The following is a 20,773-nucleotide window of genomic DNA, read 5'->3' as shown; positions in this document are numbered from 1 at the left end:
ATAAAATTATATGAGCACTCTGGGAAACATTTAGGCAATTTTATAAAAAAAATAAAACACCCTTACCATATGACATGGCAGTTTCATTCCTGGAATTTCAGGGGAATGAGATTTATGTCTATATAAAAATTTATGTATGTCTGTTCATACCAGCCTCATTTATAATAGCCAAGAGCTGAAAATCCCAAAATATCTGTCAATTTGTGAGTGGTTTTAAAAAGGTTGGAACATTCATAGTATGGAATGCCACTTAGTAATAGATATGAATGAACTACTGATGCTCAATTTGGACTGATTTCAAAGGCATGAGAATAAGCAGATCACATTAAATAGGTCTTTTGTTTTTGTGATATTATGGGACCACAGCAGTTGGTGCATATGGTTTTATTCCTGGCAGGTTTCTGGGGGTTTTGTGGTTGCTGGAGATCAAACCTAAGTCTATATCTTTCCTGTTCCTCAAGAATTACTCTTGGCAATGCTCAGGCACTGAGGCAACCTTATGGCAGTGTCAGGGATTGGACTAGGCTTAGTTGCATATAAGGCTGTACTTCTGTACCATCACTCCAGTCCAGGAGTTAAGAACTTAGGATAAAAAGGGTTAAATAGGGTGAAATAACATATGAAGGGTGAGAGAGTGAAAGAAGAGAAAAGAATTTTTTTGTTTTGTTTTTGGGTCACACCCGGCAGCGCTCAGGGATTCCTCCTGGCCCTATGCTCAGAAATCACTCCTGGCAGGCTTGGGGACCACATGGGACGCCGGGAGTCGAACCACCATCCTTCTGCATGCAAGGCAAACACTTTACCTCCATGCTACTCTCCAGTCCCCAGACTTATATTTTTTAAGAGTTCTGACTCGTTTCACCTGGGTCAGATTTTCAACTGCAACCTCTGGATTGATCTTCACTGTCTTCACTAGCAGGCTCTGAGGACCAGTGGGATTCGAACCACCATCTGTCCTGGGTTGCCTGTGTGAAAGGCAAACACCCTACCACCGTGCTATCTCTTCGACCCCACAATCATAATGTTCAAGTATAGAATACTAAGCAATATGGTAATGAGCTCTGTAAAAGGAGATTACACCATGAAGTATCGTTCATTGGGTCTTGAGCATACAGGTTTCTTTCCTGAATGCAAACTGAAATCATGGGCATTAGATATAATAATAAACTAGCTTGAATTGAAAATAAATGGCAATAACTTGCTCAATGAATGAGCACTGTAGCAAGAGTATGGCATGCAGTTATGTATTTCAAAGTTATTTGTGGATATAAACATTAGATCATATTAGCAGGCATAGTAAATGGAAAATGAATATATATTTGTCAAGGCATCTTAATGAGCATTGTGTTTTGAGTCTAATATAGCACTGCAATGCAAAACTAATGCCATTAACTTACATCTCTTAAAACCACTGTGAACAAAAACATTAAAGAGCTATTATAGACATAAAATTAAGACACTAAAAATTCTTACAGTGAGCACTGTAGTGGGAGTTCATGGCTTTCAAACACATTCTGCACATTTTCCTCTGGATAAAAGCATTATAATATTATTATAGACATCTATAAAGAGCAGCTGATTGAATAGCTGTGTCCATTGCAATCTTAACAGCTATGTCCATTGCTGCAGATCTCTGAAGTAGAGAAGAGAATATAAGCTTTTATGTTTCTCCTCTTCCTCTTAGTTTCTTCCCTTCTTGCTAAACTATGAGGCCAATGGTGTTCGAGACAATTACCAATTAGACCATTGTGTTTCTTGATGCAGTTATTCTAAATACCACATATAAGTGATATTTTGCATTTATTCTGTCTTCATTTTACTTAATATATTCTAGTTCCATTCATGTTGCTGCAAATTGCATGATTGTATCATTTCTTACTACTATGCAGTATTCCATTGTGTATAAGTATACAATCATTTGTCTGTTGTTGGCCATCTAGGTTGGTTCCAAGTCTTAGCTACTATACTATACTGAGTGCTTCATTGAATAGTGATGTGCATGCATTCTTTTGGATGAATATTATTATATCCTGGGAATAGATACCGAAAAGGGGGATTGCTGGGTCATATGGCAGCTCAATTTTGAGTTTAGTGAGAACCCTCCATACTGTTTTCTATAGGGTTTGGATCAGACAGCATGCCCACCAGCAATGGAAGAGATTTCCTTTTTCTCTCTCTTTTTTTTTTAAACTTTATTGATTGATTGATTGGTTTTTTTTTGCCACACTTAGTAGTTCTTGGGTTACTCCTGGCTCTGTACTCAGAAATCACCCCTGGCAGGCTGGGGGCCCATATGGAATGCCAGGAATCAAACCGGGTCCCTCCTGGGTCAGCCAGATGCTAGGCAAATGCCTTACTTCTGTGCTATCTCTCCAGCCCCCAGAAATTCTTTCTCATCACATCCCCACCAACAGTGATTGTTTCCACCATTTTTAATATGGGCCATCCTCAGTGGTGTAAGATGATATTTCATTTTTATCTTGATTTAGATTTCCCTAATGATAAGTGATGATGGACATTATTGTTATGTGTCTGTTGGTCATCTGTTCGTCTTCCTCAAAGAAGTGCCGAAGTGCCTGTTCATTTCTTCTCCCCATTTTTTGATGAGGTTTTCAGGTTTTGTCGCGTTAACCTTTGTGAGTTTTTGTATATCCTAAATAGCAAACCTTTATTTGATGTGCTGAGTGCAAATTTTTTCTCCCATTCAGTTCTCCCATTCTCCCTTCTACTTTTAGCCCATGTTTTTTTTTTTGTTTTGTTTTGTTTTTGTTTGTTTTGCTGTGTTGTTTTGCCTTACAGAAACCTTTTAGTTTGATGTAGTCCCATTTATTTTGGTTTGATGCTATAGCTCTTGCCATTGGCAACCTTATCATCAAAGACTTCTTTGAGGTCTAAGTTTTGGAGTGTTCTGCCTATGTTTTCCGCAATGAACTTTATGGATTTGGGTCTAATCTCAAGGTCTTTAATCTACTTTGAATTTACTTTTGTGTAAGGTGTGAGATATGGATCAATCTTTAATTTCTTATATGTGGTTATCCAATTTGTCCCAACACCATTTGGTGAAGAGACTATCTTTGTTATATTTCAAATTCTTGGCTTTCTTTTTTTTAATTACAGACTCATTGGCTAACCTTTTTGAGCCTGAGTGCCCAAATTGCCGCACAATGCCCGGTCTTCCCAATGGCCAGTCTGGCCCTGTTGCCAGGTGAGCTGCAAAGCAGACACTGGCACACTCGCCTCCCACCGCACTGCATATCTTAATTGCAGACCTTCCAGCGTGCCAGCTGCAAGGCCTTCGCGTGCCATAGGTTCACCATTGAGGAGCTAGAGTATATACTAGAGATTGCTAGAGATTAGGGATATTGTGGAAAAATGGGAGAGTGTGATGATAAGTGACTGGAGGAAGGTTTTTGTTGAAATGGAATAATTATGATTGCAATGATAATTATATAAGCTTACATGTGACAATGACATAGAACTAAATATACAATTTATATCCATGGCAAAGATTTGGTTTGATCTGCACTAGTTTTATAATCTGTTACCTTTTTGGGAAGCTGGAGGGAGTATGAGATTTTTGTACTGCTTTTGTTCCTTCTTATGTGAGTCTGTAAATAAGTCAAGGAAAAGCATTCTGTGTGACTTACTCTTTAATAATCAAAACATTAAGTTTGCTAAAGAGATGGGGTTAGAGGGAATGGAGGGAAATTTGGGTCTTTGTAGGAGAGATATCAACATTGCTGGTGGTGTTTGAAGTTGGAGCATTGTATGCCTGAAATTCAGTTAACAGTGTTATGAATTATGGTGTCTAAATAAAAATGTTAAAAATTTGCTAACTGAAGTGTTTTAAGGGGCCCACAGTTTGCTCAGAGGTATAGGCAGTATATAGGACATACCTATATAAAGGAATGGAATTATAATTATTATTCCTAGCCCTGCTTCACATCTGCTGTGATCCTTGGCACCTCAACAAAGTGTGTAACTTCCAGGGCATCATAGTCAATTATGTGACCCTTCGTCATCACAAATACAATGAAAACAAGTGGTTTTATTGGTGGTGGTGGTGGTGGTGGGGATTGAAGAAATGTATTTTGTATTTCTCAATGTATTTACAACTTGATTAGTATTTTTATACACTAAGATTCTATCTAAGCTCATTTATCTTTGGTCTGAATAACTTTAATAATTCAGGTCAGAGAGATATTGCAAGGACTGGAGCACCTGGTTCACATAGAAGGGACTCTGGTTTGATCTCCACCATGGTATAGTACCCAAACACTGCTGGGAGCACCCTAGGATCTGTATTCCATGAGTAGTCCTTAAACACTGATGGGTGAGGCTCCAAATAAGAATGAGACAAATTTAAAAACCAATTAAACCATAAAAGAATTTCACATTTCTTGGTAAGATTTTAGTTTGGACAATAAGTTGCCCACTTTATCTTTACTTCTTTATTTTTTTAGAGTATTTATATCAGATTTGGAAATATTTGAATTTTTTGCAATGCTTAAAATTTTTGTTCACATTATTGAGAGCCTGGATCATTTTATAGATTTGTTCTTACTATATAACGTGTGGTTTTCTTTCAATTTTCCCAAAATTTATTCTTTAGTTCTGGTTTTCATAATTTTTAATATAATTTTTATTTTAATCATTGTAGCTTACATATCATTGACAATAATATTTTAGGTACATATTAACATAAAATCAGGGGAATTTCCATCACCGAATTGTCCTCCTTCCACCTCCGTTCCTGTCCTGCCTCCCATATCCTCCCTCCTCATCCCCGGGGCTGCTAGAATGAGTGGTCCCCTCTGTGCCTAGCTTACTACTTAGTGATCTTACACCTGTTTGGTCTTGGTACCTCCCTTATTTCTTCCTCTAATTGGGAGGTGGGACTAGATAGTTCAAGTTATGTGGTTTTGTTTGAAGAAAAGAAAAGTAATACACTGGGGTAAAAGTCAAATACGCCGAAAATGGAAGGAGTCCTTCTAGAGGCTCTCATCCTTGGTTTGAGAGATGAAGGGGGAAAAAGAATGTGAAACACCACAACAGTATGAAAAAGAAGTGTCAAATAAAATATCCAGTGAGCACTCCAACAATAAAGATAAGCACTGCATAAAAGCCATGGTCTTGAGATGAAAAACATGTCTTAGTGCATAAAGGAAGAAGAGAAAAGAAGAAAAATAAAATAAAATAAATAAATAAAAATGGAGACAACTTCAATAACCACACCAAAACAGATAAATTGATAAATACTAGATAAATAAATATATATAAAAATAATAAAATAAAAAATGTTTTGTGCTTTTTGCCTTTTTTTTCCTCTCCTGCACAGGCACAGTAAATATTGGGGTCATTCGAAAAGGAATTCCCTTGGCCTAAGAGATACAGGGTTTCTCCCCCCTTGAAGTATATTGTCATGGACTTAACTATAGACTCCTTTCAGGTTCATTTACTCTCCCCTTGGTGCTTTTGTGGTGTATGGAAGACTTCTGCTTCGTCCTGGGTGATAAAGTCAGACCTCTGTATCTAGAGATTTCGGTATCTGCACAGGTCAAAGAGTGGAACTTATGATGAAGTCTTTCTTTGTGGTTCTAGAAATTCTGTTCCCTCATTGTCATTTTAATCCATCTTCTGTGGTTGGTGGTCTTGGTCTTAGCGCTGATCCTAGGATGGAGCCTGGTCCTTTTTTATGTCTCTTGGTTGATATTCAATGAAATTCTTAAGATATGTTCTGATGTTCTTTAATATTGAAAAATTCATAGGATTGTTCTACCAACTCTTGCTTCTGTCTCATTTTATTTAAATCCAGAGGTTGCTAGTGCCCTTTGGAATCATATCCAGCATTGCTGGGGGTTGGAGGGAAGGTGGTGATGGAGTGCTTAAGATTAAACTCAGGGCCTTGTGTATGATAGGTGTGTGTGTTCTACCACTTGAACTGTCTCCCTGGTCTTTAATTATAAACAAGCAGATATATATTTGAACATAAAGCAATATATTTATCACAAAAATGTTTGTGTGGCTGTAATAGTAACTAAGTAGACATTAGTGGGTATTACTAGGTTGAAGATGTATATATTATAGTAAAAGTTTCTATCTACTTGGAATGATTAGCATTTCTTAGTTTGTATTTGTCTACAAAGAGCATTTCAAAATGGATGAAGTAGAAATTGATAGGCCTAAGAGAAGATATAAATAAATCATTATTTCTGTTGGGTTTATTTTTGAGGTTTTTATTTTATTATAATTTTTTATTGTTTGTTTTCAGGCCAGACCTGATGGCACTCAGGGTTTACTACAAGCGTTACATTCAGAGATTATTCCTCGAGAGGCTCAGGGGGAATATTTTTGATGCCAGGAACACAGATTGCCATTTGCAAGTTAATCTGCTAGGGTACTCTATCTCTCTTTTTTTCCCTGACTGGGTTTATTTTTAAACAAGAACAAAGTCACTGTAAATGAAGATGACTGAGATGATTTGAATGAAATTGATCTCTTTGTCATTTATAGAATATTGATCTCTTTGTCATTTATAGAATATTTAATCTCACTTATTGTAAAATATATTTTAAATATATACTGAATATTTACTAATGCTATATTATTGGCAGTGCAACTTACAATGAGAATGAGAATTATTTAGCATATACTCTCTGACCAGAACGGGATTAAGTTTGAGATCACTAACAAGAAGAGATCTCAGAGAGATAGCACAGCGGCGTTTGCCTTGCAAGCAGCCGATCCAGGATCAAAGGTGGTTGGTTCGAATCCCGGTGTCCCATATGGTCCCCCGTGCCTGCCAGGAGCTATTTCTGAGCAGACAGCCAGGAGTAACCCCTGAGCACTGCCAGGTGTGGCCCAAAAATCAAAAAAAAAAAATAAAAAAATAAAAATAAATAAATAAATAAAAATAAGAGATTAAAAATGCTTTGAGAAATTAAGCAAAATACTTTGAAGTAATTCATGTGTCAATGAATAACTTCCCAGATAGTTTAGATAATATCTTAAACTGAATGATGATGGCCCTCTAATACATTAGTGCTTGTGTGATGTTGCTAAAGTGGGAGTAAGAGGAAAAATAATTAATAGCTTGAAATACTCATTAACACAGCAGTTCTGAAAACTCTAATAATGTTCATCAGAATTACCTGGAAGGTTTGTTAAAAAGCAATTTGTTGGACCTTATCACCAAAGTTTCTCATTTAGTAGTTCTGGAAGGGAGTATAATTATTTGAATTTCTAATAAGTTTCCAGTTTTTTTTTCTTGCTGATTTAGGGATTATACTTTGCAAACCACTGTAGTAGAAACTAAGAACATTCTAAGCTCCATTCAAAATACTAGAAACAGGAGCAGTCAACACAATATCATTTAAAAAAATAGAAATAGGCTATGGATTGGAAAAATAATAGTAGGTAAAAATCAGTACTTCATCCTTTTATAATTTTAAAATATTTAATCTCAGATTGATCAAAAGAAACTAAGGAGAAAAGGCAAGTTGCCTAAGCTGAAATTAAAAGGAGACATCAGTATAAACCCAGCATACAAAGAGCTAAAAGGATAAATTTATGGGCACATACTTAACAACTTAAATGGCCAAGTCACCTGAATAACACAGTTTTCTGGATCTGATAGAAAAAGACAGAAGACTTTTGAAAAACCAAATCTGTCAATACATTATTAAAGCCTAAGCCTCCCCAACCATTTCCCCTAATGCTCTAAATTAATTGGTGAATTCAATCCCTCTTAGCAAGTCAATAACTCAAAATATTAGTGTGAAATATATTAATACATGATGATAGTTTATGATTGATATATATTTGTGTTCACTCAGTTTCAAATTTACTTAACTGTGAGAAGGTATAATACGACTGACTGGTTACATGGGCATGTGAAGCATGATGTGGGAGAGGTTTTATACTGTACTACGTAGAATCAAGTCACTTTGGAATGGGAAAGCATGTTTTCATAAGAAACACACAACAACCTGGATTAGGTCGATTGTCATCTCTAAGATTCCTTACAATTGTTTGCTTTTTAATTACTGAGGGTGAAGTGTTACCATTTTTTCATCAGTCACCTATTCATCAATCACCCTGTAGCTCTTTACCTAAAAATGTCTGTTTTTATTTATTTATTTATTTATACGTAGAAAGCAACATTGTAACAGTGACGTCAGTAGTAGTAGCATTAGTAGAAAAACCTTTTTTAGAGCATTTTTTCAGTATAATTTTCTTTTAATATATTATGAATACAAGTCCTTGATCAACTATATTCTTTCATTATTTTCTCCCAAGTTGTGCCTAATGTTTTTATTCCTTTTATAGTATCATTTAAAAGTATAAATTCTTCATTTAGATCAAGTTCAATTCATCAACTTTTTCTTTTTCATGCTTTTTTTTTCTCAAAAAGAAAAAGCTTAACCTAAGGTTACAAAGAGTTTATGAAATACTTGCTGCTTTGGGTTTTATGTTAGATATGATTTTTTGTTTTTGTTTCTTTTTTGGGGGGCATACCTGGTGATGCTCAGGGGTTACTCTTGGCTATGCGCTCAGAAATTCCTCCTGGCTTGGGGGACCATATGAGGATGCTGGGGATAGAACTGTAAGACACCTTACTGCTTGCGCCACTGCTCCAGCCCCTAGGTATTTGTTTTAAGTTAATTTTGTTTGGGTGTTATATATAGATGGACATTTAATTCTTGCATCTAGTCTACTACAAATTCAATGAGTGTGTCTTTGAGCCAACTAGGGAGATAGATACTACAGACATAATGATGAGTAAAATGTGTACTGTCCCTGTGCCATAGAGCTTTATGATGGACAAGGGCTATTAAACAGAGAAAGAGGAAACATAAAGGAGATCGAGTAAGAATAGTGCAGAAGAAACTAAAGAGAGCTGCCTTAGTGGTGAGGAAGAGGACTGTATACTGCAAAGGAAAAAGTGGTCATTTTTTTCTGTTGCTTATGAGAGTTAAGATTGAAGGAAAAATTTCTATTGAATTTGGCAAGATGAAAGTGACTCATAAAGAGCTTCTTATATGAGATAGAAGCCAGGTTGGAGTGATTATATAAAGTGCCATAGGTAAGCAAGTGGTTAATATATGTGTAGATTAGAAGCTTGGCTCTGAGTATGATATATTTAAATGCTAATGGGAAAGATTAATCTAGGGAGGCATTGAAGACAGAGCCAGAGAGCTACCAACGGAAGATATAAGATCCCCAAGGAGGTAGCTGGAATGACCTTTGGTAACTGACCTCAGGTCAGAGAAGGGAGACATAATTTATTATGACAGGAAGAAATCATTAATAAAAGTAGATGAAGGGGGTATTTTTTAATTTTCTTTTTTATTAATATTTTTATTTAAACACCTTGATCACAAACATGATTGTGGTTGGGTTTCAGTCATGTAAAGGACACCCCTCATCACCAGTGCAACATTCCCAACACCAGTGTCCTGAATCTCCCTCCTCCCCAGTCCACCCGCACCCGTACTCTAGACAGGCTTTCTACTTCCCTCATTCATTCACATTGTTATGATATTCTCAATGTAGTTATTTCTCTAACTGCACTCATCACTCTTTATGGTGAGCTTCATGTAGTGAGCTAGAACTTCCAGCCCTCCTCTCTTTTGTCTCTGAAAATTATTGCAAGAATGTATTTCATTTTACTTAAAACCCATAGATGAGTGAGACTATTCTGTGTCTCTCTCCCTCTGACTTATTTCACTCAGCATACTAGATTTTATGTACATCCATGTATAAAAATTTTCATGACTTCGTCTCTCCTGACAGCTGCATAATATTCCATTGTATATATGTATCACAGTTTCTTTAGCCATTCATCTGTTGAAGGGCATCTTGGTTGTTTCCAGAGTCTGGCTATGGTAAATAGTGCTGCAATGAATATAGGTGTAAGGAAGGGATTTTTGTATTGTATTTTTGTGTTCCTAGGGTATATCCCTAGGTGTGGTATAGCTGGATTGTATGGGAGCTCAATTTCCAGTTTGGAGGAATCTCCATATCACTTTCCATAAAGGATGGACTAGACGGCATTCCCACCAGCAGTGAATAAGAATTCCTTTCTCTCCACATCCCTGTCAACACTGCTTGTTCTCATTCTTTGTGATGTGTGCCAATCTCTGTGGTGTGAGATGATACCTCATGGTTGTTTTGATTTGCATCTTCTTGATGATTAGTGATGTGGAGCATTTTTTCATGTGCTTTTTGGCTATTTGTATTTCTTTTTTGTCAAATTGTCTGTTCATTTCTTCTCCCCATTTTTTTTATGGGATTAGATGTTTTTTTCTTGTAAATTTCTGTCAGTGTCTTGTATATTTTGGATATTAGTGAAGGGGGTGTTTTTTTAGTAAAGATGAGAAATAATAACTATACAATGGGGATCACCTTTGTTACCACAAAAAGAAACATGGCTGGAGAGATAGCATTGAGGTAGGGCATTTGCCTTGCATGCAAAAGGACAGTGGTTTGAATCCCATGTGGTCCCCCGTGCCTGCCAGGAGTAATTTCTGAGCACAGAGCAGGAGTAACCCCTGGGTGCTGCTGGGTGTGACCCCCCAATTTCCACCTCCAAATAAGAGAAGAATGAACACCTAGGAGATTTGAGATAGAGGAGAAGATAGAAGCTGTCTTCTTAGAATATGAAAGGTGACTCATTAAGAAAAGGGAAGAGGGTATACTGAAAAGAAATTTTTGATAAGGAATTTAACATAAAGGCAGGTCATTCTGTTGTTGTATGGTTGTATGAAGTTATCTGGAAGAAAGGGAAAGGGTGGAGCCAAGTGGCAGGAGAGAGTGGCCCCTTAAAACCCTCTTGTTTGAGACCTTAGTGTATAGTTTTAAGTGTTGGGCTCCAAACTCAAATTTCAATAGGGCAGTTAATAAAGAACTGTGAAAAGTGTAAATTTACTGGTTTGGATGGTCTCACTGAGTTCAACTTTACTGAAGGACTTGGAATCATGCATCTTGAAGTCATCTGAGGACATTATTTAAACACCCAAGGGTCCAGTGTAACTGAGTGTGAGTTGTGAGTTGAGAAGGAGGAAAAGTCTAGATCTAGGTGATGCTGTTAAGGAACTGTCTGCTCAGGGTGTCCCCAAACCTTTCACAGTTGCCTTCACCATTGTTAAGGTGAGGACAAAGGTATAGGAGAGAAGTGGGTTAATGAGCCAAGGAGCTGAGTTCCTTCATGAGCAGGAAGAGTGAGAAGGGGTCAGTATACAATGGAAAAGGTAGAGCGATATAATGAAAGATTCTAGCCCAGTGCCTTTATAAATCTGGGTTGTTGTTGTTGATGGTGTTAATCTTGATAAAACACCAGATTTACCTCACCTCAAATGCATTTTGAGTTTGTTCAAGAAGACATTTGCCCACATATTTCCCCTAGACTTGGTGAAAACTCTGGAGGCTTCTGGAGAAAATGTAGTTGAGAGGACTGGGTTGAGGCACATTATGATGGATTCATGGAACATTGTTAGTGAGTTTGAGGAATCTTGTACACAATCCTGTACACAGATGTTAAGCTAGACTCCTGAAATTTTTTCATGTAGTAAAAACCTGCCGATTCTATTAAAAGAAGAAACAAGGTTCTGTTTGCTACTTGGCATGGTCCTGGGAAGCCTAGAGAGTCGAAATTTCCACCAGAATTCCGAGAAAGTGACTTCTCTTCTTTGAATAAAGGATTGTTTAAATTTGACTCTTCAGAGGAATCAGTTAATATGGTGTCTTGTGTTGATGAGTATTTGTTACAGCCCAATACAGAGCACAAGCCAAAGTGCTGTAGTCAGGAAGAATTTTTATTTCTTTATTTTTGGACCATTTCCTGTGCTTCTTTCATTTCTCAAAGGTCACTCCTGGCTTTTCTGATGCAGTGAATGTATATGGTGCTGGGAACTGAACTTTGGTTGGCTGTCTGCAAGGCAAGCAATTACCTTTTTATCCACTGTACTAGCTCTCCAACAGGAGATAATGATTTTTTTAAAATATATAAGGCTACACTAAGCAGTGCTCAGAGCTTACTCCTGATTGCTCTTAGAATTCATTCCTGTTGGGGCTCAGAGGACCAGATGTGGTGCCAGGAATTGAACCAGTGTCAGTCACATACAAGGCAGATGATTTCTTGAAGTGCATATCCTTTGTACATCTCCAACCCACCTCTGTAGTTTATACATTGAGGGATTTTTTTTTTTGTTTTTTGATTTTTGGGCCACACCCGGCGTTGCTCAGGGGTTACTTCTGGCTGTCTGCTCAGAAATAGCTCCTGGCAGGCACGGGAGACCATATGGGACACCGGGATTCGAACCAAGCATTGAGGGATTTATCACATCTAAAGAAGAGGGCATCTGACACCAACACTGTGTTTCCTTTCTGGCATCAAGATGGAGGCTGTTTATTTAGCCTCCCTTTTATTCCCCACAATCATTAGCTGCTTTGGATTTACCCCTGGTGCTTCCATTTTTTTTAAACTTTATTGATTGATTGTGCAAATGCACTACAATTGTGCTATCTCTCTGGCCCCTATACCCAGGTATTCCCTTACCTTATGCAAATTTCTTTTTCTGTTACTTATTGGACAGCAATGACAAGTTGTCTAGAGCTGATGTTTTTTCTCTGTGTAGCATGAAGGAGCTGTCTTCTGTTACCATCCTGAATTGTTTCTCCTTTGGGGCATTATCATATTGGAATCACCTTTGCAAATAAACGAAACCTTTCACATCAAAGAATTCTTAAATGGCCTTCTTAATTTACTATAATGATAGAATTCATTTAATTTCTTACATGACATGTTGTAGAGCAACTTTCAGTGTATATTTTCTACTCTAATTTTTATGCTCACTTACCTGGACACTGAATATTTGTTATAATATTTTTAGAGTAGCAGTCATGATGCTTATCTATATTTCAGTGGGATGTAACTTAGTAATCCTCAGGAACCTAGCAAAGCATCACATTTAATAGATCTAATAGAAAACTATTAGATGAAAATAACAAGGAAAGAGAATGGGTGATGGAAAGAATTGCACAAAAACACTACTAATCAGAGTTGATTCCTGAAGCAGAAAAATGCAATTTAAAATGAGACTTCTATGTCTAAGATTTGAGGAGAGTTGAAGAGATAGCTATTAGTGTAGCAGAAGTAAATAATATTAGTTTTATGTAGCTAGTTTTAATTTGCAGGATTGAAGCAGTGTTCTTTGTGCCTAACTTTTATTATAGTATTTAAATGACAGCTTTTTAAAATTTTTTTTATTTTTGTGTGTTGAATCACAACCAAAGTATTGCTTGAGGCTACTCGTGGCAGTGCTGTGGGTGGGTGGGGAGGGTAAAGGACATGCAGTGCTGGGTCTTTAACCCTGAGCTTGTAAAGTTTGTAGTCTAGTCTTTCGAATCCCCTCAGCCTCTAAATGTCTGTTTAATGAGCAGTGGGAGTAACTTGAATTCTTTATGTACATATATATAATATATATACACTAACATACATATATGTATATATATATCCAATTACAGATGCCAGTATGAATATAGTTTCTCTGTCAACATGCAGAAAGTTAGAGATTAAGGGTTATGTGCCCAGAAGGCAATTTTTAGATGTCACTAAGAGATGTTTCCAGACAGCTATGTAGGGATATTTTCAGTTAGGAAATATGTGACAAAATCTTAGTCTCTTCAAAAGATTTTACCATCTTTTTCTTTTTTTTTTAATCATCATGTTCATCATGTATTCTTTTCTTATTTTTTTAAATAATATCTTTACTTAATACTGTGATTACAAACATGATTGTAGCTATACCCAGTGTAAAACTTAGATTTCATGCCTGTTTGCTTGACCAATGATATAATTCTTTCTTTACTTTTAAATTTTTTCTTGCTCTTTATGCTCATCTCTTTGTTGTCATTGCAATGATTGGGAGTTATACACGTTAGTTGTGGTACACACATGCATAAACATACACAAACGTGCTCACCAGGGGTCAGATTCCTGGCCTTGGTGCTGACATTTTTTTTTGTGTGTGTCTTTTTTTGTTTGTTTGTTTTTTGGGCCACACCCGGTGACGCTCAGGGGTTACTCCTGGCTATGCGCTCAGAAGTCGCTCCTGGCTTGGGGGACCATATGGGACGCCGGGGGATCGAACCGCGGTCCGTCCTAGGCTAGCGCAGGCAAGGCAGGCACCTTACCTCCAGCGCCACCGCCCGGCCCCGGTGCTGACATATTTTAACTGTGATGCTCACTGGGACTTTCCACAATCTAGTTGCATTGTTTCTGGCATCACATATGAGGTCCGTTGTGACTATAGAGATCCCAGATGATGGAAATTTTATTTTAATTAAATTTAATTTAATTAATTTATTTTTATTTATATTTTGGGAGGGTGACACCCAGCAGCGTTCAGGGGTTACTCTTGGCTCTGCATTCAGAAATCACTCCTGGCAGGCTCGGGGACCATATGAGATGCTGGGATTTGAACCACCGTCCATCCTGGATCAGCTGCTTGCAAGGCAAATGCCCTGCTGCTGTGCTATCTCTTTGACTCTTCTCTCTTTTAATTTTAATGGTAGAAACAGGTGAATTTTTCTACTAGGAAAACATGAATAAGGTCAATACCTACATATTGCTTGAGTTTCTGGGTCTGAAGAACTGAACAATCTTATTTTAGCATTTTAATTTTGTTTAGTATTGACATTTTCTTTTTATATATATATATATATATTTATTTAAAAACCTTGATTACATACATGATTGTGTTTGGGTTTCAGTCATGTAAAGAACACCCACCCATCACCAGTGCAACGTTCCCATCACCAATGTCCCATATCTTCCTCCTCCCCACCCGACCCCCGCCTGTCTTCTAAACAGGCTTTCCATTTCCCTCATACATTCTCATTATTAGGACAGTTCAAAATGTAGTCATTTCTCTAACTAAACTCATCACTCTTTGTGGTGAGCTTCCTGAGGTGAGCTGGAACTTCCAGCTCTTTTCTCTTTTGTGTCTGAAAATTATTATTGCAAGAATGTCTTTCATTTTTCTTAAAACCATAGATGAGTGAGGCCATTCTGCGTTTTTCTCTCTCTCTCTGACTTATTTCACTGAGCATAATAGATTCCATGTACATCCATGTATAGGAAAATTTTATGACTTCATCTCTCCTGACAGATGCATAATATTCCATTGTGTATATGTACCACAGTTTCTTTAGCCATTCGTCTGTTGAAGGGCATCTTGGTTGTTTCCAGTCTTGCTGTGGTAAATAGTGCTGCAATGAATATAGGTGTAAGGAAAGGGTTTTGGTATTGTATTTTTGTGTTCCTAGGGTATATCCCTAGGTGTGGTATAGCTGGATAGTATGGGAGCTCGATTTCCAGTATTGACATTTTCAAATGTCATTGTACTTAGGTCAACACATGCTCGTTATCGCCCTTAGTAATTGTCATTCATGTTTATTTTAATAATTTTTCTTCTTTAATATTGGTGTCTTTAGAATCTGAAAATAAACAGTAAAAAATCTATACAAATTGCATTGCAGGGAAACATCAGTTGTGTGATTGTCACATGTTGTAAAAGTTAACTTTTGCCAATTAATTACTGTGATGTGGCACCACAGACATAGATGAAATGATATTGATATGTTTACAACACAAGGAGCTCTATTCATTTCTATTTTGCTAGGGGCAGTTCAGTTAGTTTTATTTCTTTAATTTCTTTTATGTCTTTAATGATCTTTAGCATTATTTTAGGTTTTCAGTGGTGGTTACTATTGCAAAAAGCCAGTGGATTATGAAATGGAGAAATACTATAAATCTCTGCCACTAATATAGGGAAGCAGAAATTTGGATCTGGGGTTTGAATTTAGTATGAAATTGACTTTAAAAAATTGCTTTTCTTATTTTGTGTTAATTGTACATTCACATTGGTTGTAGGACCTATGCAGAGAGATACTGTGAAGACTGTATTTGGTATTCTTGAGTTGATAACATCTTGGAAAATACTATAGTAGCACAACTGTACCATTGACACAGTTAAGAAATTGAATAATTTCTTTTAATATTAAGGTAAAGTTTTGCATATTTTAGGATAACTATGTTATTACACTAATCTCCGGAAGAAGTTTAACAAGCTCATCCTCCCAAGGATCCCTCAAGTTTTTCCCATCTGACTATATGTGTATATATACTTATATATAAGTATATATTATATGTATATATAATATATAAAAGTATATATAGCATATATATAAGCATATACTTATATATAAATATATGTATATATATACATACTTTGGCCATTTAGGAAATGTCATGTGAGTGGAATCAAAGGATATGTAACCTTTCGGTCTGGACATTTTCTTTTAGCTTAATTCTCTGGGACTTCATCTGAATTGTTTATGGGTCAATAGTTTGTTTCTTTTTTTGGTTTGGTTTTGGGCCACACCTGGCGGTTGGTGCTCAGGGCTTACTCTTAACTTGGAGCTGATAGAGCACTTTCATAGGGATTTAAGAGACTCTATGTAGTGCTGGAGATCAAAGCTGAGTTGGTTCTATGCGAGGTAACCACCTTACCCAGTGTAGTTAATTTTTTTAATTTTATTTTTGAAAAATATTCCATGGTGTGATTTTACAACAGTGTTCATTTGACCATTTATCTCTTGAAAGGTATATGACTTGTTTCCAGGTGATAATTATGAATAAAACTGCTGTTAATATTAATATAAGAGTTTTGGGATGAGAGTTTATTTCTCAAGAACCAGAAAGTTGTTAAGTCCTGTTGGTTGCATGCCTAGTGGTTTTTTTGACGGTCAGCCAAAGTATTTTCCAAAGTGACTCATTTTACATCACCACCAACAAGTATATGTGAATAAGTTTCTTAAGTATATCACTTCATTTTTTTCTTCTTGTTCTTTTAATTTGTTTTAGGCACCTTGATTTACAGTACTGATAATGGCAAGATTTCATGCATAAAACATTCCAGGGCTCCCCCCACAACTGAGCATCTTTTCCCTCCACTGTTGTCTCAATCTCTCCCTACCCTCCACCCAGCTATCCCCTTTGTCATGGTAAACTTCCTTTGTCCTGTTTTTTTTAAATTATTTATATCCCAAACATCCTTTTATTAAAGAAATAGATTGACATATTTATGGTAAAATTGATCAATACTTAACAAAAATATTTAAACTAATTTTATAAGCGAGAAGACATCTCAGTTTTATTAATTTTGCTGACATCTTCCCAACCACATCTGATCTTCAAAATCTTTATGAAGTATGGCAGGGACAGTATGGCTTCACACACCAGGACAACAGTTGGAAGGAAAACAGCTTTTATAAAAGATGGAGTTGGGGGCCGGAGAGAGAGCATGGAGGTAAGGCATTTGCCTTGCATGCAGAAGGATGGTGGTTTGAATCCCGGCATCCCATATGGTCCCCTGAGCTTGCCAGGAGCGAATTCTTAGCGTAGAGCCAGGAGTAACCCCTGGGTGCCGCCAGTGTGATTCACCCCCACCCCCACAAAAAAAAAGATGGAGTGTGTACCATATGTATTGCTTCACATCTACCCTTTTATCTCAGGCAAAAATCAATGCGTTTATTGTGCCAAGTAAAAGGATAAAGAGTCCTATGTTGCTCTGAATACAGTCAAATTCTCTTTATGTCAAAGAATTGCTCACAGATGGGATAGATAACACAGCTAAAAGAGCCAGTAATGCAAGTGCTATAATCCCTATAGATACATAAATTTCCATTCTCCAAACATCATCCTCAATCCAGGCATTTTCCTTATTTTGTTGGACCTGTTTATATGCCCAGTTTAGAAGCATGTATCTGTAGGATCGCCTCATTTGATAGGCCAAACTATAAATTGCATGCAACACAGCAAAAAAGAAGCTGAGAAGTCCAAACTGCTTTCTTGTTAACATCCACTTATCCAACCAGCCATTGGCAAAGCTTTGCTGATGACCAAGATTGGAATTCTATGAAAATATTGTTGATGGTATGTTACAAAAGGGTGAACAATCTCTCTCAATAGAGTATAAATGAATGATAGAAAAGCCGCAACAGCACAATTTTAAGTGGCAAGGTCCACATTGGAAAGAGCTCCTGTTCCTGTTGAAGCTCTAGGGGGCGATCATATTCATCAAAATGGGCTGTCTGTTGCATGGCTAAAACCAGGGTCTTTTCAGCATGCTGGAATCTCGAGTCTTTATTCAAAAAATCATCATCTTCTAGATTTCTCCTAAGCTTCATTTCCCACTGCTTTTGGTTTGTGATGTTTTGTTTACTCTCCGCTGAGTCTATAAAGTAGTATGGCTTCAGCCATCCACCACTCAGGGAGATCTACCTCCAAGTCCTACGTGCAACCACCACTCAGCACTCAGTCCTGTTTTTCATTTGCATTTTTTTAATTTCAGGAGTGACTGAACTATTTGTGAAATTATTTTTAATTTTTGTAGTGACTTTTAAAAAACATGTTTTTATATTTTGTAGCTGCTCTAATATTCTACAAGATTTATTACAGCATGTTGATACCATTATTTTACCAGTTTAAGTAAAAAAAAAATCTGCCTCTCAGCCTTTTAATTGTTCTTGATTTAATATAATTGTTTTAAATATGATTTTTAAACACATTTAACATTAAACTTTTTTTGTTTTTGTTTTTGACCATACCCAGCAGCACTCAGGAGTTACTCCTGGCTATGTGCTCAGAATATTTGCTCCTGGCAGACTCACGGGACCATATGGGATTGGACCTGGTTCAGTCCTGTGTTGGCTGCATGCAAGGCAAAAAGCTGTACCACTGTGCTATCGTTCTGGCCACCAAATTAAACTTTTTAATGTCTTGCTTCAGCCATCAGACATAGCTTAGGAACTCTTCATAGAATGAATGCCTATTTTGTTTACTGATGTTTTTAATGTGTGAACTTGCTTCTTGCTAGTCAAGGCTTCTTTTATTATTTTCTATTTAGGATACCTTCCTTTAGCTATTTCTTTAGTTTAGGTGTGCTGCTAAAAAATTGCTATTTTTGTAGGCCAAGATATGACAATATTTTTTGTTTTGTTTGTAAATTTAAAACAATTCACTGTGATTTATATTATTGTTAATGATATATTTTCATCTGTACAATATTCCAACAACATGCCCTCCACCAGAATGTCCCCCACTTAACCTATGCCACCCCCATCTTCTCTATGGTTGGTAAACTCAGCTCTAAACAGAATATTGTTAATTTTTAGATGATTCAATGTAATACTGTAGCTTAGTAAAGACAAAAGAAAAAGGAAGATTGTTTACAGAATTGAGTTGCTGCAGAGTCTAATCTGTATATATGATTCCTTTTTCCTCAGTGTTTTTACTTCGACAATTAACTTGAATGTGGGGCAGGGGTTAGGGAATTTACACAATTGGGTATGTCTCTCTAGGGGAGTATTCTCAGAAACAATAAAGAATATTACTACCACATGGATAAGTCACAATTGCATTATGCTAAGAGAAGGTAGCAAAGGGTACATATTATAGGATACTATATATATGAGCTCTAGAAAATGAAAATCAACAACAGAAAGCAAATTGGTGGCTGTGTGGGGAGGAAAAGAAGGAGTGAAAGGCAGATGAGATGATTACTAAGGGAACTTGAGGAAATACTTGAAGGAGTTGCTGTCTTAATTATGGTGATGATTTTGCAATTGCATAATCATGTTAAATGGGTCTAAATATATATTTTAAGTATATGCAGTTTATTACATGAAAATTATAACTCAGTAAAGATATTTTAAAAAACAAAACATCCACAGATGTTTCTTCAGGATGTGACTATTGTATAACAATGTATCCTACATGAAGTTCCCATTGATCCATATTCCAGTTTATAAAATGTTAATGATCTCAATCTTGCATGTTGTAGTATTATAAATTGTTAGAGAACTTTTTAAGGCTTTTCTGGTTTTAAATTTGTATCTAATAGAGGGTAAGGAATAATCTTATTTGTACATCACACTGAGTCACAAAATTCTAGAGTAGTATTTCCATGCAATATTTAAAATTTCTGTTCTGACATTCTGTATAAACTGGTTATACTGTATAAGCACTGAAATAATTTCACTTTACATAATTCATTTACATAACCACAGTATGAGGAATAACACTTATGGTTAATACATACCATAACAGTACTTGATTAACTTGTGGTTCGCTGTATAGATTTTGATGCTTCATATGTGTACTTTTTAAAGCCTGATTCTTAGGAAATATAATTTATAATATCAGAAACAATTAGCTGCTGAATTTACAAATGGTTTATATTGAAACTTGGTATAATATTTCTGCTTAGATTTCTTTTTTTTTTTTTTTTTTTTTTGCTTAGAATTTTTTAAGGGATCCTTTGAAATCCCAATGTCATATGAGATTCTCTTACATCCCCAACCACAAGTGGGCCTATTAGGATGTACTTAAAGATCTGGCTAGGTAGAATGTATCAGAATCTGGATGGTCAAGTAAACTAGATTGCTTGGGACAAGTTGCAGTACCTCTCTCAGCCTGTTTCCTATTTCTTTTCTTTTTCTTTTTCTTTTTTTTTTTTTTTTGACTTAAATTGTTTTTATTATGATTTCACTTAAACATGGCACAGAATAAAAGACAGAGCTACAGTTGTCTTATGGGATCTGAGAATCATAGAGTAAAAGTGTGTGGTAACTGACCTGTATTATGTGTGTTTTTTTCCTGGTGTATATGTATATATATATATGCATGTGTGTACATCGCATATAT

General features: G+C 36.4%; 1 protein-coding gene and 1 pseudogene across 1 annotated transcript in view; one reads left to right on the top strand and one right to left on the bottom strand.

Annotated features, from left to right (window-relative positions):
* Positions 1 to 20,773, top strand: part of ULK4 (unc-51 like kinase 4) — a 665,001-nt gene that overhangs the window by 56,983 nt on the left and 587,245 nt on the right. The window lies entirely within an intron of this gene.
* On the bottom strand, positions 1,553 to 19,856 carry LOC126020816 (STEAP family member 1B-like; annotated as a pseudogene).

Source organism: Suncus etruscus, chromosome 10 (genome assembly GCF_024139225.1).
Source record: "Suncus etruscus isolate mSunEtr1 chromosome 10, mSunEtr1.pri.cur, whole genome shotgun sequence".
Classification (NCBI taxonomy): Eukaryota; Metazoa; Chordata; class Mammalia; order Eulipotyphla; family Soricidae; genus Suncus; species Suncus etruscus.
Note: the sequence above shows the minus strand (reverse complement) of the source record. Positions and strands in the feature narration are given on the sequence as shown.